Source organism: Choloepus didactylus, chromosome 3, assembly GCF_015220235.1.
Source record: "Choloepus didactylus isolate mChoDid1 chromosome 3, mChoDid1.pri, whole genome shotgun sequence".
In the NCBI taxonomy this organism is placed as follows: domain Eukaryota; kingdom Metazoa; phylum Chordata; class Mammalia; order Pilosa; family Megalonychidae; genus Choloepus; species Choloepus didactylus.
Genome location: NC_051309.1, coordinates 135,722,795 through 135,738,432, shown reverse-complemented (window position 1 = coordinate 135,738,432; position 15,638 = coordinate 135,722,795).

The window sequence follows — 15,638 nt, the reverse complement described above, 5'->3', positions numbered from 1 at the left end:
CATTTTCTATCAGAGCCAACTCAAGTCTATTTGGGGGGCAGGGTGTGCTTCCAAGAAGATTCAGTTATCATGCTTGTCACATCTGTGAATGTGCCAAGTGTGTTATCCTTGGCGGCACATTATTTTGCTTTAAAAACTACTGGCTAAAAGCCTTTCATATTAGGCAATAGATCCAACTATCTAAAGCTCAGTCTGTTGAAGGATTTTTGCATTAACTGAACTTTAGTTTCTTCTTGCTCAAAGAGGAAATAAGAAGGACACTCATCTCTGGCACTGGCTACGCAGCACCCTGAAAAGGAACAAGCCATTGAAAGAGAGATGCATTTGTAAGCTGCATAATAATGTCTATTGACTAGTTTGTCTGCTTTTGTTTCCCTTGGCTCACCTGATCAACAGCTTGACTAACCAGTTTCCACAGCCTCTGAAGTTTTGTTGCTATTGAGCCCATAGCTAAACACAAAATAAAGGAGCAAACAGAAATCAATATAGTCTGGCTTCACTAAGATTTTTACCATACTCCCAAAACAACTTCCTCAATCATTGCAAAATTCATGGCACTGAGAACACAGACACATGGCAACATTAATCATTGAGCAATTTGCCTTTGCCTCCAACATCCCTGCCGGCGTCCTTCATTCCTCCTGGAATCTATCCCTTTTTATCACACAATCCTTAAGAAGCCAGGTCAGGCAGATTTAATAATCCAGAAAGCCACATGGATCTGTGAAGAGGAAAATGTGCCTGCATCTCAGCCTCAGTTTCAGCCTAGCTATATACAAAGCTTCCTCATATTTTAGGGAACCATGGTATATTAGTAGTCAGAACTCTCCAGAGAAACAGAACCAACAAGACATATATAAATAAATTTAAGTTAAGGAATTGGCTCATGAAATTGAGATGACTGGCAAGTCTGAATTCTGAAGGGTGGGGAAATTCCTGGTGATTGTTAGTCCAAAATCTGTAGGTGAGGCCATAGTCTTTGGACAAAATTTCTTCTTATTCTGGAACCCTTGGTTCTTTGCTTTTATGGCCTAACTGATTGGACGAGACCCACTCACATGACTGAGAGTAATCTTTACTGCTAAATGTAGATGCCAAACCCATCTACAAAATACCGAAACAGCAACATCTAGGTCAATATTTGACCAAACAACTAGGCAGCATAACCCTACGCAAATTGATGAATACAATTAACCATCATGCATAATGAAACTGTGAATTTCTCTAGGAAGCTAAACTCCATAGAGTTTTGATTATTGCTCCAAAAGTTACTCTGGATTCTCAAATACACTTGAAACTAAGGTCTGCCTCTCCAGAGGAAACATATCTCCCTTATTTTACATATGATTACCTGTCTTAGTTTACTTTTTCTGTGCTAAGAAGATGGTTATCATTCAAAGTTTGCCTGAAGACTAGCTGCTTCTTGTTTGTTTATGTAGAATAGAAGGAAAATTAGGGATGTAGGATATATTAAAAAGGTATATGTGTATACACACACACACACACACACACACACACACACACCCAGCATGAGTCTTATTCATTGTTGTTCATTTAGACAACAGGATTTATGTAACACACTGCATGTACAAGTCAATATGCATGACAGGAAAGGAGGTAAATTAAGAAATATGTGAGTAACATTCTAGGCATTATTTAGGGGAAAAATAAATATATTTTCTTTTAATAGCCCAAACTACTTTATGGAAAGTTAAAACTAATATTTGTTCTTTATTTGGCTGGACCATACAATGGTCAAGGCTCTTAGTTTTTAGTAACAAAAAATCTTTTGGTAATTTAATCATAGAAAAATGAAAGTACATTAGATAGTCCAAACAATCTCCATTAAGTTCCAGAGAACTTGGATTACAAGCTATACAATCAGAAACAGTGTCCATAATCATGCTACAGAACTTACCAGTGAAGCCACCACTGCTACCATCAGTGAGCTGATGCTAGCCCTGGAAACTAAAGCGATACCTCCTCATATAGCAGAATGGATTGTACATAGCACCTGCTTCTTTCAATCATTAGATTCAAAATCAAAGTCTGGGGTGAAAATATCTGATTGACAGATCTGAATTCATGTGTACACATCCTAGATGCATATAAGCCTGAAGAAACCATGTATGGCATCTTAGCTTCTAAATAGGAAGATGCACATTGCATATATCGAGAGAGAGAGAGAGAGAGAGAGAGAGGGAGAGAAACAGACAGATGGGTGGGGGTGGGGAATAATTATTCTCCAAAAATATTTAATGACTTTCCTCAAAAAACTCTACTACTGCTCTCCTTTCAAAATTTGCTCCATGGAGACCCAATATGCCACAGATCCATTAAGTAACTTCAAATCCCAAGTCATAAGTAGAATAAGCAGCCTGAACCAGGTGGGAAAAATTCTCTTGCTCTGAGTTTGACTAAAAGTTGGTAGCTTTTGGAGTAATCCAATAAATGGGTCAGAGAAACCATCAAAAGGAAGTATCTGGCCTCTCCAAACTCTAAAGACATTATCCAAACATTCTCCTTCTTTCTTAGTGGCATGGGGTATAAGGTATAGCAACTCAGTTTTTACTATTGAAGGTATGTATATCTTGCAAATCCCAGACCACAGGATCACTATTACTGCTTTTCTTTTTTTCATTTGCCTCAGTCTACAATATGATTTAACACAGTACAATTACTAATCCTATTTTCATTTAAAATTTTGGTTTTTCTCATCAAGGATTTTTCATTAATGTTTTTATTTCAATTATTGCATTAAAGCATTATGTATCCTCATTCCAGTTGACCAAGATGGCAGTGTAAGACACACCAGGATGCCATTCCAACACAGGGAATCCCACACAGGATCTTTGAACAACTAGCAAAAACTGGCAAAGCTATCTTCCTCAGAACTCCAGAGAACAGTTAAAGAGTTGCAGTCACTAGGCAAGTCCCAAATCAAGAAAACACAGCTTTGAAAAATGGTAAAAGCTATAATGCTCTTGTTGGTCACTCCCTCAAACCCTCTCCAGCATGGTGTGCAGCCAGTCTGCACTCCCACTGTGGGTCCCTAGCCCGATTTTGAATGGAGCAGAGTAATTTTTATGTGCATACTGGCTTGCCTGTATGTTGGTACCAATCCATGTTGGCAGCATTCTGAAAGATTGAACCAGGAAACATGTCTCTGGCTTACCTTCCCAGAACTTGCCTGGAGGCAGAAGCAGCTTGCAGACAGCTAAAGCAGTGCAACAAACAATTAAATCAAAGCAGCCTAAGGCAAAGGATTATGTGCTGTAAATCATACACTTTTGCAAGCATCCAGAGGAGGAGAAAGTCAATTTCACAGGGACTAGAGGGGACAATGGAATTCCTATAAACTGGGGAACTACTAAGGCCAGGATCTAGCACAGTCACAGGAAAAGGCACAGGCTCAGTAAAGATAAGAAGACTGCGCACTTCACCTTCACCTTGGATGATCTTCTCATTAAAAGAGCTAAACTCTGAAGGAGAGCACTGGCCAATACAGAGAAAATTTGCAAAGACTGTAAAAGATGTGTTTTGCATTGATTTGTTTGTTTTTGTTTCCTCCTGGCACTCAAGGACATCTCTTTCATATCACTATATGAATATTATTTTAAGGAACAGACATCATAGGAACTAAATACTAAGTTAACATCTAAAAAACTGAAAAGTATAGTGTACAAAAAAATTGTGAGACAAACAGAGAAACAAGAAATGATGGCTTATACAAATGAACAAGATAAAAATCCAGAGACCATCAATGATGAACACCAGACTTTGTACATATCAGACAAAGAACTTAAAAAATAAGAATCCTCAGTATGTACAAGGATATAAAGGAAAGTACAAAGAAAGAACTAAATAATACATATAAATGAGTGAAAAATATGAGAACCTCAATAAAGAGACAAAAAATTAAAAATGAACTGAACGGAAATAATGGAGATGAAGACCACAATAATAGAAATGACAGTTTCCTAGAGGATTATAACAGTAGATTGGAGATGGCAGGAGAAGTAACAGTGAACCTGAAGACAACACACAATGGGAATGATTCAGGATGCAGAGTAGAAAGGAAAAAAGTATGACAAAAAAAAAAAAAACAAGACTAAGAGACCTATGGGATGCCATCATGGGTACCAATGTATGTATTACGGGAGTCTCAGAAGGACAAGAATTAGGGAAATGGGAAGAAGGAATATTCAAAGAAATAATGTCAGAAAGCTTCCCAAATTAAAGGAAGACATGATAATAAGCATTCAAGAAGGGCAATAGGGAGGAGTTGTCCACGGTTCTGGGACTACTCGGCAGCATGCACATGAGTTGTGATGGAAACCTGAGAAAGAGACTTGTCAGCTGAGCTATTGACAATGCAACCACTGGATTTAGTGAACTTGAAAGATGCTGTTATAGACTTCACTCAGGAAGAGTGGGCTCTGCTGAACACATCAAAGAGAAAGCTCTTCAGAGATGTGATGCTGGAGATTTTCAGTCATCTGGTCTAGTGGGATATCAAGTCTTCAAATCAGATGTATGCTCCCAATTGGAGCAAGAAGAGGAACTGTGGGGAGAAAAAATTGGATTCCCCCCCAAACTCTAATTCAGGCAGGGGAAGTTGCCATAGAAAACAAGAAATGATAAGCATACAGCATATCTGCAGAAAAGACATACCTATTGTTATATCATTGGGAACTCACTTTCAAAGAATCCCTTTAAATATAATCATTTGCAAGAAGTTTTCCTTCAGAAATCTATGTGACTCAACATATGTCAAGTCACAAGGTAAGGAATCCCTATTTCAGTAAACTCTTTGGAAAAACCCTTAGTGACCAGTCATCTTTTACACAACATAAGCAAATTCACATCAGAAGTAAATCATATGAATATCATCCTAATGATAAAGGTTTTTCTCAAACCTCTGGCTTGAGACCATACAATGAACACTGGAGAGAGAAACTATGAAGGTCATCTATCTGGGAAAACCTTCATTAGATGTTCTCACCTTAGAGAACATGAGAAAACACACTGGAGAGAAACCCTATAAATTTCTTTGATGTGGGAAGGCCTTCAGTCAATAGACTCTTCTTAGAGAGCATGAAAGAATTCACACTGGAGAGAAACCATATGAATGTCATCTGCTTTGGAAAGCCTTCACCCAATGTGCTTCACTTAGACAACATGAGAGGGCTCACACTGTAGAAAAACGGTGTCAATGTCATCTATGTAGGAAAGTTTTCACTCAGTGTTCTGTCTTTATATGACATGAGAAAATTCACCCTGTGAATACATAAAAGTGAGAAAGCCTTCAGTCAATATTCTCATCTTAGAGAACATGAGAGAATTCACTGTTGAAAAACCCTATAAATGTTACCTATGTGGGAAAGCTTTCACTCTTGTTTTGGTCTTAGATGATATGACATCATTCAGTATAAATTTTTTGAATCCAGAAGAGATTGCAGTCATAGAATTAACCTTTAACGCACTAGAGAACTCACACTGAAGAACCACTATGTAATCAACATGGAATAACTCTGCACCATCCTTTCTACATCAGACAATCTAAGCAAATTCATACTTTGAAGAATCTATATGAAAGTCATCTGTGTAGCAAAGCCTTCCCTTGATGGTCTGATGGTATACATCATGGGGGAGGTCATAGTATAAATAGATAACAAAACTGGAATAGTCTTTTTATAAAAGAAGGGCAACAGACCCCAATCAGGATAAACTCAAAGAAAACCACTCCTGGACAGATAGTAATCAAACTGTTTGATGCCAGTGATAAGGAGAGGGTTTTGAAACCTGCAAGAGAATAGCAGCATATCATGTACAAGAAAGTTCCAATAATATTAAGTGTCAATTTCTCATCAGGAAGCATGGAGACAAGAAAGAAGTGGGACAAAATATTTAAAGTGCTAAAAGACAACAATTGCCAATGAAGAATTCCGTATCTGGTGAGGCTATCTCTCAAAAATGAGGGGAAGCTTAAGACATTCCCAGATAAACAAAACTGAGGGAACTCATCACCACTAGACCTGCCCTACAAGCAATGTTAGAGGCGGTTCTTTAAACTGAAAGGAAAAGGCACCAGGCAGTGGATCAATGAAGCATAAAAAAATTAAGACCTCCAGAAAAGTTAAGGGTAATTAAAAATGCCAGTACTTTTGTATTGTATTATTTGGTATATATCTCCACTTTTTTACTTCTCATAGTTTCTAAATGAAAATACATAAAAAGTAAGGATATATCTATGGTTTTGGACAAAAAATGTACTGACATAATTTGAATAAGTACAACAAAAAGGTAGGGGAAGAGAGAACATAGGAATATTGTTTGTGTGTGCTACTGAAGTTAAGTTTTTTCAAATCAAACATGATTGTTATAGATTTAAGATGTTAAATTTAAGCCATATGGAAACCACTAAGAAAATACATGAACACATACAGAAAGAAATGAGAAAGGACTCAAAATTGTACAGTGCAAAAATCAAATAGATGTAAAAATAAGCATTGATGGAGGATTTGAAGGACAAAAAATGTATAAGACCTACAAAAACAAAGTACCAAAATGGTAGCGAAAGCAAGTAGTTGTTTTAATTGATAATGGATTAAATTGTCCTGTCAAAAGACAGAGACTGGCAAAATGGAAAAAAAATCATGACCTAACCTGTGATGATTTGGAGGCTTTATGGACCCTAGAAGATCATGTTTTTAAAGCTAATCCATTCCTATTGATGTAAACTTATTGTGGATAGGACTTTTTGATTAGGTCATTTCAGGTGAGGCATGCTCCAGGTGTGTCTTAATTCTTTTACTGGAGTTCTTTATAAGAGGATGAAATTCAGAGAAACACACAGATGTTCAGAGAGAAAGACACAGATATTCAAAGAGAAAGACACAGAAGCTGAGAGAGAAGGGTGCAGGAGCCAGAAGCTGAAAGCAACAATACCTGAAAAAGAAGGAAGAGACCAGCAGATGCTGCCATGTACCTTGCCATGTGGCAGAGGAGCCAAGGATTGCTGGCAGCCTGTCTTCAGAAAGAAGATATCATCTTGATGATGCCAAGATTTGGACTTACTCATGGTCCTAGAACTGTAAGCTTGTAAGTTAATAAATTCCCATTGTAAAAGCCAACCCAGTTCAGGTATACTGCATTTCAGCAGATTTAGCAAACTACAATACTCCCTTAAATTCAGACAAAAATATGTTGAAAATAAAAGGATGGGAGAAAATTACCATGCAAACAGTTATCAAAAGAAAGCTGGGGTACTCACACTAATGATACATAAAATAGACTTCAAGTAAAAAAATTGCTAGGTGGGATGAAGAAGGTAACTATATACTAATAAAGAGATCAATTCAAGAAGTCATTACAATTATAAAGAAATGCACCTAATGGCAGAGAGCCAAAATATATGAAGCAAATATTCACAGATTTAAAGGGAGATAGACGGTTCTACACAAATAGGAGGAGACTTCAATATACCACTTTCAAAAATGGATAGAACATCTAGGCAGAAGATCAATCATGAAATACAAGACTTGATGATACTGTACAGGAAACTGATCTAACAGACATATATAGAACACAGCCAACAAAAGCAGAATACAACTTCTCTACTGCACATAGACAATTTTCCAGGATAGTCCAAGACAGCACTCTGGGAACCCTCCCACTTTCCATTCCCTTCCAGTCATTAGCACCTTCCCTCCTAGGTAAAACTCTACCCTGACTTCCAACACCATAGATTAGCTCTAGTCACAAAATACATCTCAAAAAATTCAAGAGTCTTGAATTCATCAATGTATCTTCTCCAAACATAATGGAAAGAAATTAAAAATCAACAACAATGGGAAAACTGGAAAATACATACCTATGTGGAAAATAAGCAAGGCACTCTTAAACAACCAATAGGTCTGTGATGCTTAGGTTCATGTGTAAACTTGGCCAGGTGATGGTGCCCAGGTGTCTGGTAAAGCAAGCACTGGCCTAACCATTACTGAAAGGACATTTGCGGCTGGTTAATAAGCCAGAAGGCTGGTTTGCTAAATCATCAGTCAATTCACTGCATCTGTGACTGATTACCTCAACAAAGGGCATGCCTTCCACAATGAGAGAATTCAATCAGCTGGATTTAACCCAATCAGTTGAAGACTTTTAAGGGAGAAGAGAGAGAACCTTCACTTCTTTTTCAGCTAGCCAGCATTTCCTGGGGAGTTCTTTGAACATCATCAGAGTTGTCAGTTCGCTGCATGCCCTATGGAATTTGGACTTGTGCATCCCCACAGTTGCATGAGACACTTTTATAAAACCTCATATTTACAGATATCTCCTGTTGGTTCTGTTTCCCTGGAGAACCCTAATACAGCTTGGTACTGGGAGTGGTTCTTGAGAAACAGGATCTTAAAATGGGCTTTTACAATTGGTTTTCTACTCTGATTAGATTCAAAGGCACTAATGACTCCATTTCCAATTATCAAGATGGCACTGACAGTCCACGGCATGAGTTGGCAATGGAGATATGTAAAACATCACCATTTGATTCTCCTAATCGTATTTTGTCTGAAGCAAGGCTCTGAATAACAGTGTTTTTGACACCTTAACAGAGTTTTGTGGAGTTAAGAGGTATAATGATGTTGGCTGATTGCTCTTAGATAAGCTGGATAAAATTATAAGAGAAAGAGATGAGCTAAAGGCTTCAAGTTTGAAACATACATGCTGTATGACAGATGTTAAAGTTTCTGTGTGTGCGCCAAAAGAAAATCTTATTTCCTGTGGCTGCAGACTTGAGATTTCTGAAAACCAGACCCAGAGTCTCACTGTGCAAGTAGCAGATTTACAATGTAAACTAAAATCTCAACCTTGCAGGGTGTCTGTTATTAAAGTAAAGGTATTGATTGGAAAAGAATGGGATCCTGAAACTTGGGATAGGGACATATGGATTGATAATAATGGCAGTGAGGACATTGGAACCCAGGATTCTGCTGAGCATTTGCTAAATATACCTGTAATGGTCTGCCCTGAGGAGACAGCCTCCCCACCTCCAGTCTGCCTGAGGGGACAGCTACCCAACCTCCTGCCTGCTTTGAGGAAACAATTTCCCAACCTCCAGTCTTTTGTGAGGAGCCAGCCATCAAACCTCCACCTAAAGAGATTAACCCTTCCTGCCTGCTAAATCTGTAATTGCTGGAAGAGCCCTCAATCCTCTGTCTGGAGAGAAGAGCCCTGAGGAAGAGCCCTCAGTCCTCTGTCTGGAGAGATTACTCCTGTTTCATGAGATGAAACTGCAATGGAATGTCCTAAGGTAATTGGCTCAAGGGATACTTCTAATTCTTTTCATGACCCACCCCCACCACCACTCTTTTCTTCAAGACCTAGAACTAGACTAAAGTCCCAACAGGCCAAGAAGGGTGAGCTACAAAGTATAACCCATGAGGAAGTATGCTATACTCCAAAAGAACTGCATGAATTTTCCAATTTACATAGACAGAAATCAGGGGAATATGTGTAGGAATGGATATTAAGGTTGTGGAATAACGGTGGAAGGAATATAAAGTTGGATCGGGCTGAATTTATTGATATCAGCCTGGTAAGCAGAGAATCTGCATTCAATGTTGTAGCTCAAGGGGTTAGAAAGGGTGTTAACAGTAGGTTTGAGTGGTTGGCTGAAACATGGGTCAAAAGGTGGCCGACATTACCTGATGTTGAAATGCCAGAAATGCGCTGGTATAATGTACAGGAGAGGATTCAAAGACTTAGGAGATTGGAATGTTAGAGTGGATTTATCATGGAAGACCTGCTCATACACCTCTGGAATGTCCAGACAACACCCTCTATCAGAACTGGGAGGAATAAATTTGTGAGTCTAGTGCCATCATCCCTCAAGAGCCCTGTAGTCACCCTTCTCTATAGGTCAGATACTGCTGCAGGAACTGCTGTCACTGAGCTGGAATCCTTAAACACAATGGGGCTAATCAGATCCTGAGTCAGTAGAAGCCATGTGGCAACAGTTAATCACTAAAGACAAGGTAGGCAAGGCTACCATAATGGAAAATAGGCTCAGCAGCAGTCAAAATAATCTTGACTCACAAAGACTTATGGCATTGGCTAGTAGATCATGGAGTACCTAGAAATAAAATAGATGGGCAGTCTACTAAATTCTTATTTGATCTGTAAAGTAGAAGGTTTCTAGATCAAGTGAACAAAAATCTAACTTGAATTACAAAAACAGAGTCATGGCCTTTTAATCAATTCCTAGACTTGAGAAGTTTACAGACAGAGCCCCTTGAATGAGGGGAAGGCTGGGTACCCTTGGGGAAGGCCCCTGTTGTACTGCCAAAAATTAATACTATTGATCTTCTTCCTAGCCTTCCCCAAGGGGCCCTGTGTCCTTTTACCAGGGTAACAGTGAATTGGGGAAAATGAAATGATTAGATATTTCAGGGATTATTAGATACTGGCTCAGAAGTGACATTAATTCCAGGAGACCTGTTCCAGTTTGTATATATTATGTCCCCCAGAAAAAGCAGTGTTCTTTGATGCAATCTTGTGGGGGCAGATGTATTAGTGAAGATTAAGTTGGAACATTTGGTTTAGGTTGTTTCCATGGAAATGTGCCCCACCCATTAGTGATAATTCTGATTGGATAACTTCCATGGAAGTGTGACCCCACCCATTCAGCATGGGCCTTGATTAGTTTACTGGAGCAATATATAAGCTCAGACAAAAGGAGCAAGATTGCTTCAGCCAAGAGGGACACTCTGAAGAACACCCAGGAGCTGAGAGAGTAGCGGCAGATGAGAGACAGTTTGAAGATGGCTGTTGAAAGCAGACTCTTGCTCTGGAGAAGCTAAGGGAGGACAAATGCCACAAGAGCAGCTGAGAGTGACATTTTGAAGAGGAGCTGTGGCCTAGAGAGGAATGTCCTGGGAGAAAGCCATTTTGAAACCAGAACTTGGAGCAGACACCAGCCACATGCCTTCCCAGCTAACAGAGGTTTTCTGGACACCATTGGCCATCCTCCAGTGAAGATACCCAATTGTTGATGTGTTGCCTTGGACACTTTATGGCCTTACGACTGTAACTGTGTAACCAAATAACCCCCTTTATAAAAGCCAGTCAATTTCTGGTGTTTTGCATTCCAGTAGCATTAACAAGCCAGAACAAGACCCAAAACATCACTCTGGTCCACCAGTCAGAGTAGGGGCTTATGGAAATCAGGTGATCAATGGAGTTTTAGCTCAGGTCCATCTCACAGTGTGTTCAGCGGGTCCCCAGATCCATTCTGTGGTTATAGCCCCAGGTCCAGAATGCATAATTGGAATAGACATACTCAGCAACTGGCAGAATGCCCACATTGGTTCCCTGACTCATGGACTGAGGGCTATTATGGTAGGAAATGCCAAGTGGAAGCCACTAGAACTTCCCCTGACAAGGAAACTAGTAAATCAGAAGCAGTACTGGATCCCTGAAGGGATTACAGAGATTAATGTCACTCTTAAGGACTTGAAGGATGCAGGGTTGGTGATTCCCACCACATCCCCATTCAATTCTCCTATATGGCCTGTGCAGAAAACAAGTGGGTCTTGGAGGATGACAGTGGATTATCATAAGCTTAACCAGGTGGTGACTCCAATTGCAGCTGCTGTTCAGATGTGGTATCATTGCTTGAGCAAATCAACATATCCCCTGGTAACTGGTATCCAGCTATTGAACTGGCAAATGTGTTTTTCTCAATAGCTGTTAGTAAGGACCACCAGAAATAGTTTGCATTCAGCTGGCAAAGCCAGAAGTAAAACTCAGGGATATACCAACTCTCCAACTCCATGTCATAATACTGTCTGCAGGGACCTTGACCATTTCTCCCTCCCACAAGAAATCATACTGGTCCATAATGTTGATGATACCATGTTGATTGGGCCTAGTGGGCAAGAAGTAGCAACTACTCTAGATTTGCTGATAAGGCATTCGTGTGTAAGAGGATGGGAGATAATTCTAAGAAAAATACAGGGGCCTTCCATCTCAGTATATCTCTAGGGCCCAGTGGTGTGGTGCATGTCAAGACATCCCTTCTAAGGTGAAGGATAAGCTGTTGCATCTGGCCCCTTCTACAACCATAAAAGAGGCACAATGCCTAGTTGGCCTCTTTGGATTTGGGAGACAACATATTCCTCATTTGTGTGTGCAATTCCCACCCATTTACCAAGTGACCAGAAAAGCTTCTAGTTTTGAGTGGGGGCCAGAATAAAAGGAGGTTCTGTGATAGATCCAGGCTGCTGTGCAAGGAGACCCAAAACCATATGGATCTTCTGATCAAGCTGATCCAATGGTGCTAGAAGTGTCACTAGCAAATAGAGAATCTGTTTGGACCATATGATCCAGCTGATCCAGTGGTACTAGAAGTTTAAGTACCAAATAGAGGCACTGTTTGGAGCCTTTGGTAGACTCCTTTGAAGAATCACAATGCAATCCCTTAGGATTTTGGAGTAAAATCTTACCATCCTCTGCAGATAACTACTCTCCTTTTGAAAAACAGCTTTTGGCCTGCTATTGTTCCTTAGTAGAGACAGAATGCATAATCATGGGCCAACAAGTTACCATGAGACCTGAGTTACCTATCATGAGCTGGGTGCTGTCTGACCCACCAAGCCATAAAGTTATATGTGCACAGCAGCACCCTATCATAAAATGGAAATGGTACATATGAGATAGGGCTCAAGCAGGTCCTGAAGGCATAAGTAAGTTACATGAGGAAGTGGCCCAAATGCCCATGGCCCCCACTCCTGCCATGTTGCCTTCTCTTTCCCAGCCCAGAGCTATGGCCTCTAGGAGAGTTCTTTATAATCAGTTGACTGAGGAAGAGAAAAGTTAGGCCTGGTTGACAGATGGTTCTGCATGATATGCAGGTACCACCAGAAAGTGGAGAGCTGCAGCACTGCAACCTCTTTTGGGAATGTCCCTGAAAGAGGAAATCCTCACAGTAGGCAGAACTTTGAGCAGTGCACCTGGTTGTTCATTTTGCTTGGAAGGAAAACTTGCCAGAAGTACATCTGTATACTGATTCATGGGCTGTTGCTAATGATTTGGTTGGATGGTCAGGAACTTGGGAGGAATATAATCAGAAAATTGGTGACAAAGAAGTCTGGGGAAGAGGTACATGGATAGTTCTTTCTGAGTGGGCAAAAAAACATGAAGATATTTGTGTCCTACCTGAATGCTCACCAGAGGGTGACTTCAGCAGAGGAAGATTTTAATAACAAGCGGATAAGATGACCCATTCTGTGGATACCAGCGAGCCTCTTTTCCCAGCCACTCCTGTCATTGCCCAATGGGCTCATGAAGAAAGTGGTCATGGTGGTAGGGATGAAGGTTATGCATGGGCTCAGCAACATAGACTTCCAGTCACTAAGGCCAACCTGGCCACAGCCACTGCTGAGTGCCCAATCTCCCAGCAGCAGAGACCCATACTCAGTCCCTGGTATGGCACCATTCCCCAAGGTAATCAGCCTGCTACCTGATGGCAGGTTGATTACATTGGACAACTTCTGTCATGAAAGGGGCAGTGATTTGTTCCAACTGGAATAGACACATACTCCAGATATGGGTTTGCCATCCCTGCACACAGTGCTTCTGCCAAAACTACCATCTGTGGACTTACAGAATGCCTTATACATTGTCATGGTATTCCACACAGCATTGCTTCTGATCAAGGAATCCACTTCACAGCAAATAAAGTGAGGGAATGGGTATATGATCATGGAATTCTCTGGTCTTACCATGTTCCCCATCATTCAGAGGCAGCTAAGTTGATAGAACAGTGGAATGGCCTTTTGAAGACTCAATGACAATGCCAACTAGGTGGCAATGCCTTGCAGGGCTGGGACAGTGTTCTCAAGGAGGCTGTGTATGCTCTGAATCAGCATCCACTCTATGGTGCTGTTTCTCCCATAGCCAGAATTCATTGGTCTGGGAATCAAGGGATGGAAATAGGAGTGGCACCACTCACTGTCACTCCTGGTGATCCACTAGGAACATTTTTACTTCCTGTCCCTGAAAGTTTAAGCTCTGCTAGTCAACAAGTCTTAGTTCCAATGGGGGAGTGCTCCCACCAGGAGACACAATGATTCCATTGAACTGGAAGTTAAGACTGCCACCTGACCACTTTGGGCCTCTCATGATTCTGAATCAACCAGGCAAGGAAGGGGATTACTATACTGACTGGGGTGATTGAGCCTATCAAGGGAAATAGCACTGCAACTACAAAATGGAAGTAAAGAAGAGTTTTCCTGAATACAGGAGATCCCCTAGGGCATCTCTTAGTACTACCATGCCCTGTGATTAAAGTAAATGGAAAGCAACCCAATCCAGGCAGGACTACCAATGGCCAAGAAACTTCAGGAATGAAGGTTTGGTTCACCCCACCAGGCAAAGAACCACAGCCAGCTGAAGTGCCTCCTAAGGGTAAAGGGAACATAGAATGGGTAGTGGAGGAAGGCATTGATAAATATGAACTACGGCCACATGACCAGTTACAGAAATGAGGACTATGATGGCATGAATATTTCCTCCTTGTTTTGTTATGACTGTGTTTGTATTTGTCCATAAACAAATACCTTTGTTTCCTTACCTATCTTATCCTTTCATCATATGATATTTGTGTATTTTTCATTTTGTAGTATTTAAGTTATAGGATATCATATTTAAGACCAAGGACTAGCACCCTGTTCTGGAGAGATTTTGTGTGTGTTTCCAGTTGTACACAGGATAACTGAGTATTACTAAGTGAAACATATGTCTGTTATTGTGTTCCATTTAGAAATTAAGTATGTTTTAAGGTGATGTGTATAGCTTCCAAGTTGACAAGGGGTGGACTTTGATGATTAGGTTCATGTGTCAACTTGGCCAGGTGATGGTGTCCAGGTGTCTGGTCAAGCAAGCACTGGCCTAACCGTTACTGAAAGGACATTTGTAGTTGGTTGATAAACCAGAAGGCTGGTTTGTGAAATCATTGGTCAATTCACTGCATCTGTGACTGATTACATCAACAAAAGGCATGTCTTCCTCTATGAGAGAACTCAATCAACTGGATTTAACCCAATCAACTGAAAACTTTTAAGGGAGAAGAGAGAGTACCTCCATTTCTTCTTCAGCTAGCCAACATTTCCTGGGGAGTTCTTTGAACAGTTTCATCAGAGTTGCCAGTTCACTGCCTGCCCTAGAATTGGGACTTGTGCATCCTGCCCTAGAATTTGCACTTGTGCATACTTCCCTATGTAATTTGGACTCATGCATCCCCACAGTTGTATGAGAAACTTTTATAAAATCTTATATTTACAGATGTCTTCTATTTGTTCTGTTTCCCTAGAGAACCCTAACTAATACAAGGTCAAAGAAGAAATCACAAAAGGAAATGAAGAAATATCTTGGGGCAAAGGAAAACAGAAAAAATAACACACCAAAACTTATGGAATACAGCAAAGGCAATGATGAGAGGGAAATTTATAGCTCTAAATGTCTATGATAAAAAAGAAGAAAGATCTCAAATCAGAGACCCAGCCTCACAACTGGAGTAACTAATAAAAGAAGAGGAAACTAAATCCAAAGCAAGCAGCAGGAAGGAAATAATAAATATTAGG